Source organism: Octopus sinensis, linkage group LG27, assembly GCF_006345805.1.
Source record: "Octopus sinensis linkage group LG27, ASM634580v1, whole genome shotgun sequence".
NCBI lineage: Eukaryota > Metazoa > Mollusca > Cephalopoda > Octopoda > Octopodidae > Octopus > Octopus sinensis.
In genome coordinates this window covers 6,774,893-6,800,483 of record NC_043023.1, presented here as the reverse complement: position 1 = coordinate 6,800,483, position 25,591 = coordinate 6,774,893, and the positions used below count along the sequence as shown (strand labels likewise).

At 37.0% G+C, this 25,591-nt stretch overlaps 1 protein-coding gene across 2 annotated transcripts in view; it reads right to left on the bottom strand.

The window, feature by feature from the left end:
• The window catches only part of LOC115225387 (UDP-galactose/UDP-glucose transporter 7-like), a 43,175-nt gene extending 17,815 nt beyond the window's left edge, over positions 1 to 25,360 (bottom strand). For both annotated transcript variants that reach the window (XM_036513991.1, XM_029796344.2), the window contains exon 1: positions 25,203 to 25,360. The gene's annotated coding sequence lies outside the window, so the exon portion shown is untranslated. The remainder of the gene's footprint in view (positions 1 to 25,202) is intronic.
• Positions 25,361 to 25,591: the final 231 nt, after the last annotated feature.

The window sequence follows — 25,591 nt, the reverse complement described above, 5'->3', positions numbered from 1 at the left end:
CTTTTGATACCAACCTGCTAAAACCGGTTCTGGCTCTGTACTACAATGTTTTGTTTTCATAAGTTCTGAATTAAAATCTTCCACCAAACCTTAGTCACAATTTATGTTCCTAACACTAGCTTAATGATAACTAAGTTATTTTACTAAATTCTTTCTTATATTTAAAATTAATTGAAAGAAACACAGAGCATCTCAAAATAAATACAGTAACGAAAGGGTTAAAATATATAATAGAGAAACAATTCTTAACCCTTTTGTGACAAACCCTGCTGAAACTGGTTCTGGCTCTGTAGTATAAATGTCTTGTTTTCGTAAGTTCTGAATAAAAATCTTTCACCAAGCCTTAGTCACAATTTATGTTCCTAACACTAGCTGAATGATAACTAAGTTATTTTACTAAATTCTGTGTTATATTTAAAGTAATTGAAAGAAACACAGAGCATCTTAACAGAAATACAGTAACAAAAGGCTTAAAATATATAATAGAGAAACAATTCTTAACCCTTTTGATACCAACCCAGCTGAAACCAGCTGTGGCTCTGAGTACAAACGTCTTGTTATAAGTTCTGAATTAAAATCTTCCACCAAACCTTAGTCACAATTTATGTTTCTAACACTAGATGAATGATAACTAAGTTATTTTACTAAATTCTTGTTATATTAAAATTAATTGAAAGAAACACAGAGCATCTCAAAATAAATACAGTAACGAAAGGGTTAAAATAAAATATAATAGAGAAACAATTCTTAACCCTTTTGTGACCAAACCTGCTAAAACCGGTTCTGGCTCTGTAGTACAAAGTTTTGTTTATAAGTTTTGAATAAAAATCTTCCACCAAACCTTAGTCACAATTTATGTTTCTAACACACTAGCTAATGATAACTAAGTTATTTTACTAAATTCTTTGTTATATTTAAAGTAATTGAAAGAAACACAGAGCATCTAACGAAATACAGTAACAAAAGGCTTAAAATATATAATAGAGAAACAATTCTTAACCCTTTTGATACCAACCCAGCTGAAACCAGCTGTGGCTCTGAGTACCAACGTCTTGTTATAAGTTCTGAATTAAAATCTTCCACCAAACCTTAGTCACATTTATGTTTCTCTAAACACTAGATGAATGATAACTAAGTTATTTTACTAAATTCTTTCTTATATTTAAAATTAATTGAAAGAAACACAGAGCATCTCAACAGAAATAGAGTAATGAAAGGGTTAAAATATATAATAGAGAAACAATTCTTAACCCTTTTGTGACCAACCCTGCTGAAACCGGTTCTGGCTCTGTAGTATAAATGTCTTGTTTTCATAAGTATTGAATTAAAATCTTCCACCAAACCTTAGTCACAATTTATATTCCTAACACCAGCTGAATGATAACTAAGTTATTTTACTAAATTCTGTGTTATATTTAAAGTAATTGAAAGAAACACAGAGCATCTTAACAGAAATACAGTAACAAAAGGCTTAAAAATATAATAGAGAAACAATTCTTAACCTTTTGATACCAACCCAGCTGAAACCAGCTGTGGCTCTGAGTACAAACGTCTTGTTATAAGTTCTGAATTAAAATCTTCCACCAAACCTTAGTCACAATTTATGTTTCTAACACTAGATGAATGATAACTAAGTTATTTTACTAAATTCTTTCTTATATTTAAAATTAATTGAAAGAAACACAGAGCATCTCAAAATAAATACAGTAACGAAAGGGTTAAGATATATAATAGAGAAACAATTCTTAACCCTTTTGTGACAACCCTGCTGAAACTGGTTCTGGCTCTGTAGTATAAATGTCTTGTTTTCGTAAGTTCTGAATAAAAATCTTCAACCAAGCCTTAGTCACAATTTATGTTCCTAACACTAGTTTAATGATAACTAAGTTATTTTACTAAATTCTTTGTTATATTTAAAATTAATTGAAAGAAACACAGAGCATCTCAAAATAAATACAGTAATGAAAGGGTTAAAATATATAATAGAGAAACAATTCTTAACCCTTTTGTGACAAACCCTGCTGAAACTGGTTCTGGCTCTGTAGTACCAATGTCTTGTTTTCATAAGTTTTGAATAAAAATCTTCCACCAAACCTTAGTCACAATTTATGTTCCTAACACTAGCTTAATGATAACTAAGTTATTTCACTAAATTCTTTGTTATATTTAAAGTAAATGAAAGAAACACAGAGCATCTCAACAGAAATAGAGTAATGAAAGGGTTAAAATATATAATAGAGAAACAATTCTTAACCCTTTTGTGACCAACCCTGCTGAAACCGGTTCTGGCTCTGTAGTATAAATGTCTTGTTTTCATAAGTATTGAATTAAAATCTTGCACCAAACCTTAGTCACAATTTATATTCCTAACACCAGCTGAATGATAACTAAGTTATTTTACTAAATTCTTTGTTATATTTAAAGTATTTGAAAGAAACACAGAGCATCTCAAAATAAATACAGTAATGAAAGGGTTAAGATATATAATAGAGAAACAATATCGACCCGGCTGAAACTGGTTCTGGCTCTGTAGTATAAATGTCTTGTTTTCATAAGTTCTGAATAAAAATCTTCCACCAAACCTTAGTCACAATTTACGTTCTCAACACTAGCCAAATGATAAGTAAGTTATTTCACTAAATTCTTTCTTATATTTGAAGTAATTGAAAGAAACACAGAGCATCTCAAAATAAATACAGTAACGAAAGGGTTAAACAATGATGATGAGATGTGTGTGGCTGTGTGGTACGAAGCTTTCTTCAGAACCACATGGTTCCAGGTTCAATCTGACTGCATGGCACCTTGGGCAAGTGTCTTCTACTATAACCTTGGGTCAACTGAAGCCTTGTGAGTGGACTTGGTAGATAGAAACTGAAAAGAAGCTTGTCATCATCAACATCATTTAACATCCGTTGTCCATGTTGGCATAGGTTGGACAGATTGACCAGGGCTGGCAAATTGGGAAGCTGTACCAGACTCCAGTCTGATTTGGAATGGTTTCTACAACTTGATGCCCTTCATCATGCTAACCACTTAGAGTGTAATGGCTACTCTTATGTGCCACCAACACGGATGCCATTTCTGTGCATGTCTGTGTGTCCCCAACCACCATTTGACAACTGATATTGGTGCATTTATGTGCCCCTAACTTAGTGGTTTAGTAAAAGAGAATGACAGAATAAGTACCAGGCTTCAAAAAATAATAAGTCCTTGAGTCGAGTCGAGTCGAGTCAAGTCAAGATATGGTTCAAAAAGCAAAAAGCAAGGCCATGTAGGGGGACATGGAGCTATGCACAGGGAGGGTGTTCATGTAAAGAGTTCAGGCCATACGGACCGCGAAAGCGTGGCCCATCGATCCTTTCCGAATTAGAACCGAGACTTTGAACCGAGCGGCCGTTGGCATCTTCACTATCTCGTCTGGCAGCTTATTTCACGGATCCACAACCCAGACGGAGAAAGCCCCTTTCCTTCGATTGAGATGAAATCGTCACAGATAGAGCTTTTCGGAGTGACCCCGCAGCCGACACTCTGGAGCAGGAGTGAAGGACAGCTCTTTTGAGAGGTTACACTTTCCGCTTATGATGTTGTGAGCGAGAATGAGATCACCACGGTGTCGTCGTTTTTCTAGAGAATAAAGGTCGAGCGTCCTCAGCCTTTCTTCATAAGACAAATGCTTGAGACCAAGAACCATGCGGGTAACCAGCTTCTGGACTCTTTCGAGATGATGTATGTCTTTGAGGAGATAAGGAGAAGAGGCTTGAATCCGTACTCCAATATGGGTCTCACCAGCGTGACATAGAGCGGTAGGAATATGGCTGCTGTGAGCATTCCGAATGATCGTCAACTCAAAAACAGAACTCCGCGTGATTCCTCAAAAGTATGGAGCGCAAGTGTAATTTCAATAAAGAACAAAATAAGAATTTTTAACACTAACGTAAAAGCGGTGTTATTGTATGGGGCTGAGACATGGCGAACAACAGTTTAGTCAAATAAGCAAATACAATCATTCATCAACAGATGCTTGCATAGTATACTTAAAAGTAGATGGCCCAAACACATAAGCATGTTGTTTGTTCCTTCCCAATCCATGCCTGGCTCATAAGAGCCGGTTTCCCGGTTTCCTTGGAATGTAGGTTCTCCATCTGGACAGGACGCCTGTCCGTCGCAGGTGAGCTGCAAGATGCAGGAGGAAAGAGTGAGAGAAAGTTGTGGCGAAAGAGTCAGCAGAAGTTCTCCATTACCGTCTGTTGGAGCTGCGTGGAGCTTAGCTGTTCCACTCATAAACACATACATCGCCTGGTCTGAGATTTGAACCCGCAATTCCTCGACCATGAGTCCGTTGCTCTAACCACTAGGCCATGTGCCTCCACAATATGGAGCTATGGCAAAGAACAAATCAAGTTTCGATTAGAGAGCAAATATTTAAGAAAAAGTGGAAGTGGACTGGTTGCACAATTAGAAAAGACACACCAAATGTAGCGAAAAGTGCTTTAAAGTGGAAACCGGTTGGATATAGAAGGAGAGGTAGGCCTAAGAACTCATGGCGGAGATCAACACAAAAGGAACTAGAGAAAGGGGGACACTCATGGCAGAGTATAAGTACAGAAGTAAAAAATTATGTGACATGGAATTCAATTATAAGTGGCATATACTCCACGTTGGAGGGTTAAAGGCAGAAAAAAATTCCTCAGAGAAACAGTTTCCCCACAAGTTAAATTGAAGCAACAAGACCATCATTATATCATAGTCAGTTTTACGTTGTTTGCATAACGTGCTCAAAACATGGGATCAAGCAGGCAGAATTTCATCAAATCAATAAACTGCAGCGCAACAGATGTTATCAATCCTGTATTTGTTAACCTATGAATATAAAACATTGTTTTCCAACTTTCATGCAAAAAATATCAGATTTTTTAATAATTTATTTTGCATCTATTTATTAGGAAGAATAAGTGCACAAATTATTTTGGATCTCTTTTACTCTTTTACTTGTTTCAGTCATTTGACTGTGGCCATGCTGGAGCACCGCCTTTAGTCGAGCAAATCGACCCCAGGACTTATTCTTTGTAAGCCTAGTACTTATTCTATAGGCCTATTTTGCCGAACCCCTAAGTTACGGGGCTGTAACCACACCAGCATCGGTTGTCAAGACACACAAACATACACACACACACATACATATATACGACGGGCTTCTTTCAGTTTCCGTCTATCAAATCCACTCATAAGGCTTTGGTCGGCCCGAGGCTATAGTAGAAGACACCGATGAAGGGATATATAAAATATCCCAGAAACAGCTGTAAGACCTTCTCATTATAAATGTTCTGAAATCTTTCACACCCTTGGATTTTATCTCATTCTGTTAATTTTTTTATATACATGCATGCTGATATATGACTTACGTTGGACTCCTCATTTGCATAATCACCGAACCTGGAACTTAGCTCCTGGACTCTGGTATTATCCGAAGCATGCAAGTCACTGCTCCGTTTTTTTTTTTTTTTATCTAATTAGGCCACACAAACACACAAATGCCAACGAGCTCACGTCTATTCACATTCACCATTACAATAACATAGCGTCATACATTTACGTCTACCGGTTTATGAAAACAAACTATGTGAAGCTATTTATCATAATATGATATGCAAGAGTTATTCTGCTCAAGTTAAAAAAATAGCTTCCGTGTGGTACAACTCCAAACACGGTATTATGCATGTAAAGTATCCGCATGTCATTGGTCTCCTGCTAGTCTCATGACTTGAACGTAACCTAAAATAGCTAAGATAATGCATGGGACGGCGAGCGCATGCACCTCAAGAGATTAAGTACACGATAGTGAACATAAACATATGTCAGTCGCTAAAAAGTCCATGATAGATGTTCATATATATCACCATATAGTCAGGAAGCAAGCTTCTTTGCAAATGTCCTCACTTGCCTTTCAATGTGAATTTAAAAGGTGTAAAATTATAGAAATAATACATTTCTAAATCTTTCAGAGAGATTTATACAGCAGTAACACAATAAAATGGTGGTATACATTATTTACATTTGATTGATGTTTGTCCTCATCTTGTTTGTTGTTAACACAACATTTCAGCTGATATACCCTCCAGCCTTCATCAGGTGTCTTGGGGAAATTTCGAAGCTGGGTTCTCATTCCTAAGGTATTCTTCGATGTTATTATTATTATTTACGTTAACCGCGAGTAGGCAAGCAAAAATGTGATCGCATATTTGCATCAACCGTTGTCAAGGGGTTAACTATAGTCTGTCCATAGCATTGATTCAGCATTACCTGACACCTTTGGGTCTTCTTGACACCATTACCTCTCATAACCTCAATATATATATATATTATATATATATATATATATATATATATATATATATATCACTTAACTTATAAGGATTTGCATTGGGCCTCCCTTCATTGAAAACCGGTGATTGACGTACGCTGAAGACAGATAAATACCTAGAAACTGCAGTCTGTGCGTATCACTTAGGTTTACAAGGGAAGGATGACCTCCCTTTGCAAATACCATAAGGGCACAGAAAGTGTGCCTAAAGCCAGCTGGAGATGATGATCTCCTGGGGCTAAAAGCTACAGTAACACCCACCCTTAGCGGTTAGCCATATTGAGATGGCAAGTATACCTCACATGTATATATATATCAAATAAAATTAAAAACGGATTGTTTATAAAGCTTGAAACATGTGTACCGCGATAACGAGTCAAGTACATCAACATCAAAATAAAAATTCAAATGGAAATTGCAGTTAAGACACCCATGCTGGTGACACGTAAAAGTACCAATCGATTGTGGCCGTTTGCCAGCCTGCTCTGACCCCTGTGCCGGTAGCATGTAAAAAACACCCACTGCACTAACAGAGTGGTTGGCGTTGGGAAGGGCATCCAGCTGTAGAAACACTGTCAAATCAGACTAGAGCCTGGTGCAGCCTCCTGGCTTCCCAGACCCCGATCGAACCGTCCAACCCATGCTAGTGTTGAAAACGAATGTTAAATGATGATGATGATGATATATATATATATTTGGAATTTACAGAAGAGAATTAATGCATTCAAGCTTTGGTGTTGGAGAAGACTTTTACGGATTCCATAGACAGTGAGGCTCACCAATGGAGAAGGTCTTAAGCAGATCAGGCCGAAAATGTCGCAAGAAGCTAGGACCACCAAGCATAGATTGACATATTTTGGTTATATTATGCGGAGAAAATCCCTGGAGAAGGACATCATACTCGGAATGGTCAGTGGCAAGAGAGGAAGAGGCCGACCAAGAACCCACTGGCTTGACACCATCAAGAGGGATACTGGAATAGACATGGCCAATCTGAGGGCAGCGGCCCAGGATAGAACTGACTGGAGGATATTGATCCAACGAGTAACCGAGAGTCGACTTCGACTGAGCAGATAGATAGATAGGAATTTACAAAGAAAACAAAAGACGAAGACAGGTGGTGTAAACAACAAACAAATGTATTAGTTTAATGCTCAGAAAGGTGAGAGAGTCTTTTATGTTTCGAGCCTACGCTCTTCAACAGAAAGGAACACAAGAAAATAAGCAGAGAGAGAATAAAAAAGAGAGAGAGAATAAATATATATATGTATATAAAAACGTCTGATCTTTGACTTCTGGCTGAAATCAGACCGCCATGTTGAATCGTTAGCTCCTGCACGCATTTTTTTTTCGCTCCTTGTTTCTTTTCTGTGTATCTTTCTGTCGAAGAGCGTAGGCTCGAAACATAAAAGACTTGTTTTATTTCTATTCCTGAGCACCATACTAATACAATTGTTTGTTTGTACTCCACCTGCCTTCGTCTTTTGTTTATTTTCGTAAAGCTTCCCGTTATATACACACTCACATACATACATACATACATAAAAACATATCTGTCTCGCTATATATTTATATCCTGCACCTGAATATATACTTGCATGATGCAGGAGGACAGCTTGATCAATTGATATATAATTGCAACAAAAGTGAGTAAATTGACAGGAACAGTGACCTCATAATCGATCTGAATCCATTAGCTGGAATCCTAGCAACAGGTTTTATGAAATTGCGACAACAGGTTTTGTAGCTTTAAACCTCTTTCCAACTTTCCCTTTCACGGTTGATTAAATAAATAGTAGCTGAATACTAGAAACAATGTTATTGACTTACCCCACCAGCACCCCTCCACCCTGAAATTGCTGCCTCGAGCCAAATTTTGAAGCCATTATTGTTATTATCATTATTCCACTGAGGTCAACTTTTATGTTTCATAAATTTTTTATATCTATATTTGATATTTTTAATAGGTGCAGACAAACACAGACATACAAACATACACACACACACACATATATATATATATATATATATATATATATATATACTATGGTCTTCTTTCAGTTTCTGTCTACCAAATGCACTCACAAGGCTTTGGTCGGCCCGTGGCTGTAGTAGAAGACACTTGCCCAAGGTGCCACGCAGTGGGACTGAACCCATAACCATGTGGTTGGTAAGCAAGCTACTTACCACACAGCCACTCCTATGATTCAACGACACAGCTTGCTCATGAAATTAAGGTGCAAGTGGCCGAGTACTCAATAAACATGCATACCCTTAATGTCGTTGTCATGGAGATATTCATACCCTTACATAATTTTCAGAGAGATTCAGTGTGACAAAAAATGTGAAAGGGTTGGCCCCTTTGAAATACCGTAAATCTTTGAGTATAGTCCGCCCTCGAGTATAATACGCAGGGGATATTTGGGGGCTATACCTCTGAAAAACCTAAACCTTGTGTATAATACACACCCCTTCTCTAACTTGAGTCATGGAGGTCTATATAACGTCCTTGGTTTGTAAAAATGTATACGGTAACGTCCTTTATTATTATTGTATATATAACATAATGCAAACGTGTAGCTTTTTTGTGCATTTTGTTTGCAGAAAATAAAGAAATAACAGTAATAACGTTTAATAAATGTTGCTTACTGCAAGTTATGGATGATTCTTTTATGACTTCATTGCTTTCAGGCTTAGCTTAAGGTATTTTCACTCCCGACGTCACAAAATGTGTCTGAATAAACATTGCTGGACAGCAAATAGAGACTCGGACATTGCTTAGAAAATATTTTTCATTTTTAACCTCGTATATAGTACGCACTAGGGATTTTGACCTTTAAATTTTGGGGAAAAAATGCGGATTATACTCGAGGATTTACGATACTAGTACAACTCATTTTGCAAGCTGAATGGACTGAAGTAACGGGAAATAAAGGGTCTTGCTCAAGGACACACAAAAACTGGCACTCTGTTGTTCACAACGATGAGGGTTCCAGTTGATCCAATCAATGGAACAGGTTGCTCTTGAAATTAATATGCAAAGTCGCTGAGTACTTCACAGACATTCATATTCTTAATGTAGTTCTCGGGGAGATTCAGCATGACACAGAATGAGACAGGGTGGCGAGCTGGCAGAATCTATGTATGAAATGCTAAACAGTATTTCATCTGCCGCTACGTTCTGAGTTCAAATTCCACCAAGGTCGACTTTGCCTTTCATCCTTTCGGGGCCGATTAAATAAGTACCAGTTACGCAATGGAGTCGATATAATCGACTTAATCCTTTTGTCTGTCCTTATTTGTCCCCTCTATGTTTAGCCCCTTGTGGGAAGTAAAGAAATAGGTATTTCGTCTGCCGCTATGTTCTGAGTTCAAATTCTGCCGAGGTCGACTTTGCCTTTTATCCTTTCGGGGTCGATTAAATAAGTACCAGTTATGCACTGGGGTCGATGTAATCAACTTAATTCCTTTGTCTGTCCTTGTTTTTCCTGTGTGTGTAGCCCCTTGTGGGTAGTAAAGAAATAGGTATTTCTTCTGCCGCTACGTTCTGAGTTCAAATTCTGCCAAGGTCGACTTTGAATACATCCTTTCAAGGTCAATTAAATAAGTACCAGTTACGCACTGGGGTTGATATAATCGACTTAATTCGTTTGTCTGTCCTTGTTTGTCCTCTGTGTGTAGCCCCTTGTGGGTAGTAAAGAAATAGGTATTTCTTCTGCCGCTACGTTCTGAGTTCAAATTCTGCCACGGTTGACTTTGCCTTACATCCTTTCAGGGTCGATTAAATAAGTACCAGTTACGCACTGGGGTCGATATAATCGACTTAATCCCTTTGTCTGTCCTTGTTTGTCCCCTCTGTGTGTAGCCCCTTGTGGGTTGAAAAGAAATAGGTATTTCTTCTGCGTTACGTTGTGAGTTCAAATTCTACCGAGGTCGACTTTGCCTTACATCCTTTCGGGGTTGATTAAATAAGTACCAGTTACACACTGGGGTCGATATAATCGACTTAATGCCTTTGTCTGCCGTTGTTTGTCCCCTCTGTGTTTAGCCCCTTGTGGGTAGTAAAGAAATAGGTATTTCGTCTGCCGCTGCGTTCCAAGTTCAAATTCCGCCAAGGTCAACTTTGCCTTACATCCTTTTGGGTTCAATTAAATAAGTACCAGTTACGCACTAGGGTCGATGTAATCGACTTAATGCCTTTGTCTGTCCTTGTTTGTCCCCTCTATGTTTAGCCCCTTGTGGGCAATAAAGAAATAGGTATTTCGTCTGCCGCTATGTTCTGAGTTCAAATTCTGCCGCGGTCGACTTTGCCTTACATCCTTTCGGGGTCGATTAAATAAGTACCAGTTACGCACTGGGGTCGATATAATCGACTTAATCCCTTTGTCTGTCCTTGTTTGTCCCCTCTGTGTGTAGCCCCTTGTGGGTAATAAAGAAATAAGAATGAGACAAGGCTGGCCCCTTTCAAATACAGATACTACTCATTTTTGCAAGCTGAATGGACTGGAATAATGAGAAATAAAGTACAACTGAGAATTGAACTCACAACCTTAGGATTCCGAGTCAAATACCTTAACCACTAGGCCATGTGCCTTCACAACATACAAGCACACTTCTTCAGCAACATTTCTGAGACTGTAATACAATACCAAATTTAATGGGTCTTTCTTCCTTATCTCTTTTGGTCGTATCTATTATAATTCTGACTTAGAACTTTTGCGCACAGGACATTGACACTAAAATTTTGACATCTGGCAGCTTGACTTCAGAAATTATCTAACAACAGAACCAGATTAAGACCCACAGAGGCCCTAAGGCCTTATAAGATTTTGGTACCTTCGTATATATGGAATTCAAAATATAAACAACAAACTGTAAAATAAATTATTTTCCAAAATCAAAAAAAGCAAACAGTAAGATGGACATTGATGCTTATCTATCTATATAAAGCTGAAGTTGTCTGTGCATGGAAGGTTTGGCAGCCTTCAACTAACACCATCTCCTTCGAGACACTGCAGCGCAAGTTGACCAAAATTGAGAGTATGATAGAAGAAGGCTTGCTCTTCCTTCCATAGAAGAAAAAATTTAAATCAGACCATGTTAACACCAAAAATTATTTACATCAAAAAGGTGCTTTTTTTCTATGGAAATTTTAACTTTACAAAAATTCCAATTCTAAAGGGTCGAAACAAACCCAAGCAACGCCGGGCGATACTGCTAGTATATATATATATATATATATATATAAGACTGAAGTTGTCTGTGTATGGCAGGTTTCGTAGCCTTCAACTCACACTATCTCCTCCGAGACCCTGCAACGCAAGTTGACCAAAATTGAGAGTATGATAGAAGAAGGCTTGCTCTTCCTTCCGTAGAACAAAAAATTCAAATCGGACCATGTTCACACCAAAAATTATTTTTCAAAAATTCCAAATCTAAAGGGTCGAAACAAACTCGAGCAACACCAGGCGATACTGCTAGTCTCTCTATATATAAAGCTGAAGTTGTCTGTGTATGGCAGGTCTGGTAGCCTTCAACTAACACTATCTCCTCTGAGACCCTGCGGTGCAAGTTGAACAGAATTGAGAGTATGATAGAAGAAGGCTTACTCTTCTTTCTGTAGAAGAAAAAATTCAAATCAGACCATATTAACACCAAAAATTATTTACATCAAAAAGGTGCTTTTTTTCTATGAAAATCCCTATTTTTTACGATTTTTTTACTGCTGTGTCACCATTTTTCGGTGTATTTCAACCAGAAAAATGTTCACTTAAAGAGAATAACAAACTACATAATGCAAAATTTTTACTTTTCAAAAATTCCAATTCTAAAGGGTCGAAACAAACCCAAGCAACACCAGGTGATACTGCTAATCTCTCTATATATAAAGCTGAAGTTGTCTGTGTATGGCAGGTTTGGTAGCCTTCAACTTACACTATCTCCTCTGAGATCCTGCGGCACAAGTTGACCAAAATTGAGAGTATGATAGAAGAAGGATTGCTGTTCCTTCCATAGCAGAACAAATTCAAATCAGACCATGCTAACACCAAAAATTATTTACATCAAAAAGGTGCTTTTTTCCTATGAAAATCCCTATTTTTTAACGATTTTTTTACTGCTGTGTCGCCATTTTTCGGTGTATTTCAACCAGAAAAATGTTCACTTAAAGAGAATAACAAGCTATATAATGCAAAATTTTTACTTTTCAAAAATTCCAATTCTAAAGGGTCGAAACAAACCCAAGCAACACCAGGTGATACTGCTAATCTCTCTATATATAAAGCTGAAGTTGTCTGTGTATGGCAGGTTTGGTAGCCTTCAACTTACACTATCTCCTCTGAGATCCTGCGGCACAAGTTGACCAAAATTGAGAGTATGATAGAAGAAGGATTGCTGTTCCTTCCATAGCAGAACAAATTCAAATCAGACCATGCTAACACCAAAAATTATTTACATCAAAAAGGTGCTTTTTTCCTATGAAAATCCCTATTTTTTAACGATTTATTTACTGCTGTGTCGCCATTTTTCGGTGTATTTCAACCAGAAAAAGGTTCACTTAAAGAGAATAACAAGCTATATAATGCAAAATTTTTACTTTTCAAAAATTCCAAATCTAAAGGGTCGAAAAGAAAAGAAGCCCGAGCAACGCTGGGCCATACTGCTAGTTTTTGTATAGTTCCACTTTATATCTGTAAAGTTTTCTCTTTTCTTAATTGCAAAGTCTTTGATCAGATCTTCAAAATTATGGTGAGTGATATAGCAGAACAGAGTGTGTATGCATGTGTGCATATGTGTATGTAGATGGATGTATGCATATGTGTATATGCATGTGTGTATATGCATGTGTGTATACGCTTGTGTATATACGCATGTGTGTATACACGTGTGTATACACATTTGTGTATATATCCATGTGTGTATATGCATGTATGTATATGCATGTGTGTATACACATGTGTGTATATGCATTTGTGTGTATATGCATGTATGTATATACATGTGTGTATATGCATGTGTGTATACGCATGTGTGTATACGCATGTGTGTATACGCTTGTGTGTATACGCTTGTGTGTATACGCTTGTGTGTATATGTATTTGTGTATATATCCATGTGTGTATATGCATGTGTATATATATGTGTGTATATATATATGTGTGTGTATGTGTGTATATATTAATGTGTGCACATATGTGTGTGTGTGTGTATATGCATTTGTATTTATGTATGTTAGTGTGCAAGCATGTTTGTGTGTATACATGTGTCAGTGTATGAATGAGTGCATATATGCATGTGCATGAGTGTGAGTATGCATGCGTGTGTATGTATGCATATGTATATGCATGCATGTGTGTGCGGGTGGGTGCATATGTATCCGTGTGTGGGTATGCGTGTGTGTGTGTATGCCTGCATGGGTATACACGTGTGGGTAGACATGTGTGCGTATGTGTGTGGGTATGCTCGTGTGGGTATGCCTGTGTGGGTATGCATGTGTGGGTATGCATGTGTGGGTATGTGTGTGTGGGTATGCCTGTGTGGGTATGCCTGTGTGGGTATGCCTGTGCGGGTATGCATGTGTGGGTATGCGTGTGTGGGTATGTGTGTGTGGGTATGCCTATTTGGGTATGCCTGTGTGGATATGCCTGTGTGGGTACGCCTGTGTGGGTATGCCTGTGTGGGTATGCCTGTGCGGGTATGCATGTGTGGGTATGCGTGTGTGGGTATGTGTGTGTGGGTATGCCTGTGTGGGTATGCCTGTGTGGATATGCCTGTGTGGGTACGCCTGTGTGGGTATGCCTGTGTGGGTATGCGTATGCCTGTGTGTGTATATATTCCTTTATCCTGCTATTTGGTTCCTGTCATCTGACAGCAGCCATGTGGAACCCTGCCTTAAAGTACGAAATCACCGACCCGACTTAGATTAACAATACAACTGAACAACAATACTATTTCCTTTGGACATTGACTTCTATTCATGCATATCACCACCATTATATACACACATGAATAAGCACATAAATGTGAAACAGGGTGAACAAAAATAAAATCATACTTGAATACCATAAGTAATACACACAAAAACTGTTGCTAACATTCTCATTTGTCACACGGTTGTGATATAGAATTCTCCATCACAACTGGCCGACAAACGGAAACGTGAAACTGAGCAGCAGTTTTTTTGTGATGGAGATTGACTTCACCTTTCATCCCTATGGGGCCGATAAAATAAGTTTCAGCTACGCACTGGGGTCGATTCAATCGACTTAATCCCTTTGTTTGTCCCATCAGTGTTTAGCCCCTTGTGTGCAATAAAGAAATAAAAATGATATAGAAAGTATTTGGCGCAAAAATGGCTGCGTGGTAAGTGGCTTGCTTATCGACCACATGGTTCCAGGTTCAGTCCCACTGCATGGTACCTTGGGCAAGTGTCCTCTACTATAGCCTCAGGCTGACCAAAGCTTTATGGGTGAAGCCCGTCGTATATATATATATATATATTGGGTTGGTGCATAATAATTGCATAATAATTGCAACACCTGAAGAAGGCTGGAGAGTATATCAACCGAAATGTTGTGTTAACAACAAACAAGATGAGGAGAAATATCCATCAAGTGTAAATAATGTACATAATTCCTCATCTCTTAAATATAGAAATGTATTAACTAGTCCCACTGCGTGGTACCTTGGACAAGTGTCTTCTACTATAGCCTCAGGCTGACCAAAGCTTTATGGGTGAAGCCCGTTGTATATATATATATTGGGTTGGTGAATAATAAAGGCGGTGCTCCAGCATGGCCACAGTCAAATGACTGAAACAAGTAAAAGAGTAAAAGAGAGTAAAGAGTACATATAAATTCATCCACATTTTTCTTATATATATACTCTTTTACTCTTTTACTTGTTTCAGTCATTTGACTGCAGCCATGCTGGAGCACCGCCTTTAATCGAGCAACTCGACCCCGGGACTTATTCTTTTGTAAGCCCAATACTTATTCTATTGGTCTCTTTTGCCGAACCGCTAAGTGGTGGGGACGTAAACACACCAGCATCGGTTGTCAAGCAATGCTAGGGGAACAAACACAGACACACAAACATACACACACATACATATATATAAATACATATATACGACAGGCTTCTTTCAGTTTCCGTCTACCAAATCCACTCACAAGGCATTGGTCGGCCCGGGGCTATAGCAGAAGACACTTGCCCAAGATGCCACACAGTGGGACTGAACCCGGAACCATGTGGTTGGTTAGCAAGCTACTTACCACACAGCCAATCCTGCGCCTATATATATATATATATAAATTCATCCACATTTTTCTTATATATTGCATAATTTAATATAATAGAGTCAAGTTCCTATATTAATTTCTTTATTGACTTTTACTGTCCTACCTACTAATTGTTAACCTTGGCTTATTTGTTTTTTATTTGTACGCATTTATATATTCTTTGCTTACTTTGTTGTTTATGTTATTGGTTATCCATTAATCAACCATAACAAAGCCATGGCCTTTCAAAATTGATGAGCAATTAGATTACTGGATTGACCATAACACCCCTTCCTACGTCCCGCAGGATTTCAGCAACTCAATAAACAAAAAGTAATGGAAAATAATAAAGTGTCTTGATTAATAGGCGCAGGAGTGGCTGTGTGGTAAGTAGCTTGCTAACCAACCACATGGTTTTGGGATCAGTCCCACTGCTTGGCATCTTGGGCAAGTGTCTTCTGCTATAGCCCCAGGCCGACCAATGCCTTGTGAGTGGATTTGGTAGACGGAAACTGAAAGAAGCCCGTCGTATATATGTATATATATATATGTGTGTGTGTGTTTTTGTGTCTGTGTTTGTCCCCTAGCATTGCTTGACAACTGATGCTGGTGTGTTTATGTCCCCGTTACTTAGCGGTTCGGCAAAAGAGACCGATAGAATAAGTACTAGGCTTACAAAGAATAAGTCCCGGGGTCGATTTGCTCGACTAAAGGCGGTGCTCCAGCATGGCCGCAGTCAAATGACTGAAACAAGTAAAAGAGTAAAAGAGAGTAACTCGATAAATAAAATGTAATGGAAAATAATAAAGTACCTTGATTAATATCCGGAAATTTATTACTTTTAGTACCGATTAAAACCACAGGGATTAATATAAACTCTTACCCAGTTATTGTGGACCTTTATCTCGAGCCCTCAATAGAAAACCCATTGCATGTTTACGTGTGTGTGTGTGTGTGTATATATATACATATGGAGGCGCAATGGCCCAGTGGTTAGGGCAGCAGACTCGCGGTCGTAGGATCGTGGTTTCGATTCCCAGACCAGGCGTTGTGAGCGTTTATTGAGCGAAAACACCTAAAGCTCCACGAGGCTCCGACAGGGGATGGTGGTGATCCCTGCTGTACTCTTTCACCACAACTTTCTCTCACTCTTACTTCCTGTTTCTGTTGTACCTGTATTTCAAAGGGCCGGCCTTGTCACTCTCTGTGTCACGCTGAATATCCCTGAGAACTACGTTAAGGGTACACATGTCTGTGGAGTGCTCAGCCACTTACACGTTAATTTCATGATTAGGCTGTTCCGTTGATTTGGATCAACCGGAACCCTCATCGTCGTAACCGACGGAGTGCTTCCATATATACATATATATATCACTGTGATCACCGTGACTGACCAGGCTATCAGATGTTGTTACGCATCGCTGGTCACAATGCGCTTCGCATTGTTTTAGCCTTCAAATGACGCCACCCCATATGTACGTATGTTAGTATGTATGTATGTATGTATGTATGTATGTAGTATGTATGTACGTACGTATGTATGTACGTACGTATGTATGTACGTACGTATCTATGTATGTACGTACGTATGTATGTACGTACGTACGTATGTATCTATGTATGTACGTATGTATGTATCTATGTATGTATGTATCTATGTATGTACGTATGTATGTACGTATCTATGTATGTACGTATGTATGTATCTACGTATGTACGTATCTATGTATGTATGTATGTATCTATGTATGTACGTATGTATCTATGTATGTATGTGTGTATGTACGTATGTATGTATGTATTTATGTACGTATATATGTATCTATGTATGTATGTATCTATGTATGTACGTATGTATCTATGTATGTATGTACGTACGTACGTATCTATGTATTAACGTATGTATGTATGTATGTATGTATGTATCCTTCATTTATATACATTTTCATTCCTACATTACCACAATAATCTTAAGATAGATTGATTATTTAAATTCCACTATTATTTCTCTTTTGATAATATAATACACCTAATAATGATAATAACTGATCCCTTTGTATGCATATACATATATATATAAATATATAGATATGTATGTATATTTATGTATATGTATATATAAATATGTAAAAGTGTGTATATATGTACGTATTTGTATTTATAACTTAGACTTATGAACTTTCTAAACTCTCTGACAAAGCCCAGAGGTACACCCAAGTACCTTAATCTTATCTACCAAGTACTTCAGTTCACTGAAGGGATAGAAGTAAAGTGGGGTAATATTAACTCTTGGCTGAAACAGCTGTATGAAACTATTCTACTTTCTATCTTCTACGTTATATATTTTAATAATTACTGGTATTTTTATATATGTAAAGCATAATCTGTTATACATGTCTGTATATTGTTATAATTGTTTTTTTAAACAATAAATAAATAGATATAATATAATGTCTAAAAGTTGATGAACCACCTATTGATCCCCTCCATTTTCTTATTGCTCTATAAATTAAGGGTAAAACAAATTTTTACCCTCACCTATTTATTACATTCAGTAGTGTAATTGCCATGTAATAAAAAAACACTTGCGTATTAATAATTGGGTCAGCAGTATATTGGATAGATATTATCCCTTAGTTGGTTAGATTCGCAACCTCTAACTTTCTTGGAATCATATAAATGTCTCATTTATACCTGCCTGATATGGCTTATAGGTTAAATGAGGCATGCTTGCCCTTACTGCCGAAACAGCTGTCAGATATGATATAATTACATATTACATTTTATATTTCTATTTCCCTGTCTAATTATATTTACAATATATTTTGTATAATGCCTTTACTGTTATGTAATGGTGTAATAAAGTATTGATTGGGTATCATCTGTTGGTTGATGTTTGATTGATTTAAGTATGTTTCTCCATTTTCTAATTTTACATATATATATATATATATATTATATATATTATTATAAATAAATACAGTGTAGATTTAAACACATAAGAGGTATCCTTCATAAGATTCCTTTCATGCTAGAAGGAACAGCTAAAGTCCAAACCACTATTAGGGATAAATTCTCAAAGGGAATGAAAATTAAAAACATTTATCATCTATCTCCTGGACCATGGTTTCTGACTTCTTTTTAGCAAATAAAATAATGTTAAATGTTTTTATTTTTCATTTATGTTTCAGTCATTTGACTGCGGCCATGCTGGAGCACTGCCTTTAGTTGAGCAAATCGACCCCAGGACTTATTCTTTGTAAGCCTAGTATTTATTCCATCAGTCTCTTTTGCTGAACCGCTAAGTTACGGGGACGTAAACACACCAGCATCAGTTGTCAAGCGATGGTGGGGGACAAACACAGACACACAAACATATACACATAAATACATATAAATATATACGACGGGCTTCTTTCAGTTTCCGTCTACCAAATCCACTCACAAGGCTTTGGTCGGCCTGAGGCTATAGTAGAAGACACTTGCCCAAGGTGCCACGCAGTGGGACTGAACCCGGAACCATGTGATTGGTAAGCAAGCTACTTACCACGCAGCCACTCCTGTGCTATAAATTTTGTTACACAATATTAAAACAATGGCTAAAAATTTACTTCCACTAATTTTATATACGAGCCGCCACTGAGTATACAACAGTAGAAAAAATAACAAAAAACGGGGGGGGGCATGTTAGTGATGCTGCCCTCCTGACACAGGAGGGCAACATCCGAGATCTCCACTGAACAATGGCAAGTGCTCTCTTCCATTCCTGTTTTCTGACTAACAGGTTTATACTCAGGGCTGTACCATCCATCCTTACCATTTTCACAACTTTCACCCACCTTTCAGCATCTCCCTCTCCACCCTCACTTTCCTTTTCAAATGAAACTAGTTTATGAAAAAGACACAAAAATCCTTGTATAGAACTGTGCACCTCACAGTTCCAGCGATGCGATGTTTGGCTGTTGTGCGCATGCCCACATGTCCGAGATAGGAAGATTCATGCTAGGGAGAGAGAGCACTGTCGTTCGGGTGAAAGATAATGTTTCTTTTTGACTCTGCCTGTGTTGTGTGCTTAAAAGCGTGTTTATATTCTTGAATGTGATAAAGTGTAGAATTAGATTATTATCCTGCTTCCTGCTTCAGTGTTGCTGCCAGGATTTAAAAAATAGGGCAGATTTTCTCTTCCTTATTTTGTGATTTAGCGGGTATTTTTGAAAAACAAGGGGGAATTCGCAGCAGTGTTCAGTGAACAAATTAAACACACTACCCAGCAGTGGCTAAAAAGTCTCTGTCCTCCTGCCTTTGAGTCTTGTTGATCAGGCAACCTCTTTGGCTAATAATAATAATATTCCTTTCTACTATAGGCACAAGGCCTGAGATTTAGAGTAACGGGATTGATTGATTACATCGACCCCAGTGTTTTACTGGTACTTAATTTATTGACCTCAAAAAGATGAAAGGCAAAGTCGACCTCAGCAGAATTTGAACTCAGAATGTAAAGGTGGACGAAATGCCAGTAATCATTTTGTCCAGTGTGAAGAAGAAGAAGAAGAAGAAGAAGAAGAAAGAAGAAGAGAAGAAGAAAGAAGAGAAGAAAAAAAAGAAAAAAGAAGAAGAAGAAGAAGAAAGAAGAGAAGAAGAAAGAAGAGAAGAAAAAAAAGAAAAAAGAAGAAAAAAGAAGAAAAGAAAAAAGAAGAAAAGAAGAAGAGGAAGAAGAAGAAAAGAAGAAGGGAGAAAAGAAAAAAGAAGAAAAAAGAAGAAAAGAAAAAGAAGGAAGAAGAAAAGAAAGAAGAAAAAAAGAAAAGAAGAAAAAGAAAAAAGAAAAAGAAGAAAAGAAAAAAAAGAAAAGAAGAAGAAAAGAAAAAAGAAGAAAAAGAAAAAAGAAAAAAAAAAGAAGAATACAAAAAAAAGGCAAAGAGAAAGAAGATAGACACGATGAGTACGGTCGGTCGGTTAAAAAAATATACCAACACCTTTGGGTCTAATCGATGAGTCATACAGGTGTTATTACGGTGGGTTTCGATTACAACTTCAACAAAGACCACAATTGTTGCAGAGGTGTGAATGAAGGGCGAGGCCCTCTACGTGGTCTGATTGACGCGTCCTTGTGAATCTCTCACCTATCGTCATGGCGAATCAATTAATAAACAGGACTAATAAATAAAATATGGAGGTAGATAAAATATTAGCACATGGAGTGCCTGTGTGGTAGTAGCTTTGTTACCAACCACATGTTTCCGGGTTCAGTTCCCACTGCTGGCACCTTGGCTTTGTCCTTCTAACATAGCCTTGGGTGACCAAGCATGTGAGTTGATTTGGGTGACGGAAACTGAAAGAAGCCCGTCGTATATATATATTATATATATATATATTATATATATATATGTATATATATGTATAATATAATATGTTATTATGTATGTAATATATATCAGTATATGTAATATATATATATATATATGTATGTATATTATCTATATATATAGTATATATATATATATATGTATGTATATATGATTATATATATGTATGTATATAATATATTATATATGTTATTATTATATATATGTATGTATAGCTATATATAATATATGTAATGTATGATATAGATATATATATATTATATTATATATAGATATGTGTATATATATATATATATATATATATTATAATATATAATAGGTATTATATATATATATGTATATATATATATATATATTATATTATATATATATATATATATATATATAATATATTATTTATATATATATATATATATATATAATTATATAGGCGCAGGAGTGGCTGTGTGGTAAGTAGCTTGTTTACCAACCACATGGTTCTGGGGTTCAGTCCCACTGCGTGGCACCCTGGGTGAGTGTCTTCTACTATAGCTTCGGTCTGACCAAAGCCTTGTGAGTGGATTTGGTAGACGGAAACTGAAAGAAGCCCGTCATATATATTTATGTATGCGTGTGTATGTTTTTGTCCCCCTAGCATTGCTTGACAACCGATGCTGGTGTGTTTATGTCCCCGTTACTTAGCGGTTCGGCAAAAGAGACCGATAGAATAAGTACTGGGCTTACAAAAAGAATAAGTCCCGGGGTCGAGTTGCTCGATTAAAGGCGGTGCTCCAGCATGGCCGCAGTCAAATGACTGAAACAAGTAAAAGAGTAAAAGAGTAATATACATGGGAGGGCCATGGCTGGAAAATGCCCTTGATGTTCAACACCACCGTGCTTACAGGACCGCTGGCCTGAACAAACCTCGAACAAGTGCGAACGGAGGTTGGTAGCCGTGGGGCTTGTTAGGTCGCTCGCTACGTGGTCAACACGATATGCTAGAAGTGGCAGCCAAGTCTCTCTCGGATCACGTAGCTATCGATTTAAAGAAAAAAACAAAAGGCAGAGATAGAAGGATATTTCATCTATGAAGATGGGTGTCATTTTTTTCTGTATTTTCTCCTTTTTTTTCTTTTGAGGGGACGGTTACAGTTCCTAAGACGTGGTGGTCACGAGTCAGGTGAACTTTAAGCAGTTCGATAACAGATCTGTAGTTAACAGCATATATACACACATGTACCTATATATATATATATGTATATATATATATATATATATATATATATTATATTGATAAAACGGTAAGATAACAAAAGAAAGAAAGAGACCTCAATATTATGTAAATATATATATATATGTGTGTGTGTGGTATGTATATATATATATATGTGTGTGTGTGTATATATATATATATATAATATATAGATAGATAGATAGATAGATAGATACGCACACAAATACACATGTATACATACACACATATATACATACAAACATACATGCATATACATATTTACACGTATATATATATGTGTGTATATATATATATAATTCAAAGGAATTCCAACTTTGTTTTTTGTTTTATTTATATTCTTTATAATATTAGTGTAGAATATAGAATATATAGTACAAATAGTATATATATATAGTAAAATGAAATGAAGTATTGATTGTCTTATTGAATAGATGAAATATTGAATATAAAATATTAAGGGACTAGTATACTTTCTTGCATTTGAGCAGTCACCAAGGTCCCAGGTTGTGACAGGAATCACAATAGATAGATAGGTAGGTAGGTAGGTAGGTAGGTAGGTAGATAGATAGATAGATAGATAGATAGATAGATAGATAGATAGATAGATAGATAGATAATTAGGTAGGTAGGGAAGGTAGATAGATAGGTAGGTAGATAGATAGATAGATGTAGGTAGATAGATAGATAGATGTAGGTAGGTAGATAGATAATTAGGTAGGTAGGGAAGGTAGATAGATAGATAGGTAGGTAGATAGATAGATGTAGGTAGATAGATAGATAGATAGATAGATAGATAGATAGATAGATAGATAGATAGATAGATAGATAGATAGATAGATAGTTAGAACACACATACATACGTACAGAATCCCACTCTTTTCTTTTTCACTCTCGAATGTATTGATGTTTCTCAATATCTTTCTTCCCCATACATTTATATATTATAAAAAACACCCTGAAAAATTGATTTTTTTTTGCAACCTCACTGCCTGCCCCCCGATCGTTTGTACTTATAAGTAAAAATATTGGTGAGTCTGAGGTCATTTATCCACAGTGATTTAAAAATAGAAAAAGGAGCTATGTAAACGATTATTCATTATAATAAAGTCGAGGTAAAAATTTATATTACTCTTTTACTTGTTTCAGTTATTTGTTTGCGGCCATGCTGGAGCACCGCCTTTAGTCGAGCAAATCGACCCCGGGACTTATTCTTTGTAAGCCCAGTACTTATTCTATCGGTCTCTTTTGCCGAACCGCTAAGTGACGGGGACGTAAATACACCAGCATCGGTTGTCAAGCAATGCTAGGGGGACAAACACACACACTTATATATATATATACATATATACGACAGGCTTCTTTCAGTTTCCGTCTACCAAATCCACTCACAAGGCATTGGTCGGCCCATATTTTGCGGTTTATAGTCTACCAATGGACCGTGCGTGTGTTACTCTGGTGTTATCGTTCCATAAAATGTGTTTAATGGGGAAAAAAAGTTGGTTAATAGTTTGAAAAAAACCTTAATACACGTGAGAGTAAGAACGGAGGATGGTTTGGGATGTGCAAGAAACAGCAGCCAAATCTCCCTTGAATCGTACATATTTACATTTTTTCTTTTTTACCTAAAAGGCTCTTCCCATAGTTTTAAAGTTTAAAAAATTGGCCAGAATTGGTCTGAAGTGGGATGGTGAGGAACCGGGGGATGGGGAGTGTACAAAAAAAATTTTCAAAACTTTTTCATTAAAAAAATCCATCATTTCGAAGGCTGTGGTGAAATAAAAAAAACTGGGGTAAATTTTACCCGTCAAAACGGGGTGGTTCCAATTTACTTGGTCTTTCTGATTCGAAACTCCGTTTTATCTTTTTTTTTTGTTTTTTTTCGAAACTCTTTTCCCCACCCCCTCGGAAAAAAATTAACATATTTTCCCCACAAATTTCTTTATAATCATAATCTATGCCATTTGAAAGGCATTTGTATAAAATTTCATTAAAAAATATCCCTTTTCATGGAAGTTATGAAGGGAAAAAAGTCGGACCGTGTAAATTTTCCGAAACTCCTCTCCCCAACCCCTCGGGAAAATTCTTTCCCTTAAACCCCTATATACTCTGAATCTACAACATCTAAGCAATATTTGTTGGACATTTCGTTAAAAAGTATCTATTTTTCTGGAAGTTATGAGGCAACAAAGTCGGTGGGGAACATATCTGTAGTTATGCCTATATAACACGCATGTATATAAACACACACACCCCATATATATACACATATATATATTGTATGGCGTAACTTACACACAAATATATAGACGTCTGTATATACGGAGTAAGCACATAAATGCGAAACAAGGTGGGAAAATAGTACTCGAATACCAGAGGCAGAGTAATATGCTTTATTAAAAAGCAGTGAAAATATGACAAAAACTGTTGCTCAGAGTTTCACGTTCTCATTCGCCGGACAGTTTTGTATAGAATGTATATATATATATATATATACAGGCATATATACAGACATATAAAGTACCAGTTTCGCACTGGAGTTCGATGTAATCGACTTAATCCCTTTGTCTGTCCTTGTTTGTCCCCTCTGTGTTTAGCCCCTTGTCGGTAGTAAAGAAATATATATTATATAAGTGTGTATATATATCGTCTGTCGTTACGTTCCGAGTTCAAATTCCGCCGAGGTCGACTTTGCCTTTCATCCTCTCGGGGTCGATAATTTAAGTACCAGTTACGCACTGGGGTCGATGTAATCGACTTAATCCCTTTGTCTGTCCTTGTTTGTCCCCTCTGTGTTTAGCCCCTTGTGGGCAGTAAAGAAATATATATATATATATGTGTGTGTGTGTGTGACTTTAAACAGAAGCGCTTACCGGAGTTTGGATGGCGACGTGTTTCTTAATTAAAGAAAGCGAGAAAGAAAAAGAAAGATCTAAAGGTCCCTAGGCAGATCCCTAAAGAAAACTTACCTCAAAGTTTAGGGTATTTAGGGTATGTCTCTGTATTAGTTTCCCCTTCGTTGGTCTTTCCTGTCTGGAGTTTTTATTATTTCTAAGTTCTTTTAAATATGAGGTGAGAGCAATTAGTACGTGGGAGCGGTTAGAGCGCTTGGCTCAAGTTTACAACTACGTCCCCCCCAGTCACTTTCTTACACATTCCCCGCCCCCTCTCTCTTTATCTATCAATCTCTCTCTTTCTCTCTCTCTCTGTCTATATATATATACGTCATTCTCTCTCTCTCCCTATATGTATATGTCACTCTTTTTTTCTCTCTCTATCTATCTATCTATCTAACTATGTATCTCTCGCTCTTTTCCTCTTCCCCTTCTCACTCTATCTATCTATATATCACTCGCTT